The sequence below is a fragment of the Buceros rhinoceros genome, unplaced genomic scaffold (genome assembly GCF_000710305.1).
Source record: "Buceros rhinoceros silvestris isolate BGI_N320 unplaced genomic scaffold, ASM71030v1 scaffold24382, whole genome shotgun sequence".
In the NCBI taxonomy this organism is placed as follows: Eukaryota; Metazoa; Chordata; class Aves; order Bucerotiformes; family Bucerotidae; genus Buceros; species Buceros rhinoceros.
In genome coordinates, this window is record NW_010397492.1 from 11,572 (window position 1) to 11,930 (window position 359).

The 359-nt window shown below is 59.3% G+C and overlaps 1 protein-coding gene across 1 annotated transcript in view; it reads left to right on the forward strand.

The window, feature by feature from the left end:
• LOC104502323 (chromosome unknown open reading frame, human C8orf46) overlaps nt 1-359 on the forward strand; it is a gene marked incomplete at its 5' end in the record, with an annotated part of 3,847 nt that overhangs the window by 2,473 nt on the left and 1,015 nt on the right. The gene's annotated exons all lie outside the window — the stretch shown is intronic.

Sequence of the window (359 nt, forward strand, 5' to 3'; positions counted from 1 at the left end):
TCCCACCCAGCCCTGAGCCCGGGCTGTGTCGGTGTCCAGGTCTCACTGCGGGGCAGGAGGCTGCCAGTGGAAGCTGTGCCCGTGGGATACCACCAGTGACGCTGTGTTTCTCGTGCCTTGCAGAGGGAGCTGCTGAACGAGGGTCACCCAAGCCCTGCACTCACCTGTTGGAGGGAAAATCTTCGGTAAGTAAATCCAGCAAGTCCAGCTACCACCGCCTGGTGCACCTTAAAGCCTCGTACCTGTCAGCGTGTCGCACATTAACAGCCTGTCCCAGATTTCACAGTCTTTGCCACGGCTTTGAGACGTGATTTATGCAGAGGCTCCGTAGCTGGAGCAGGGACTGGCAGGGCCAGCTG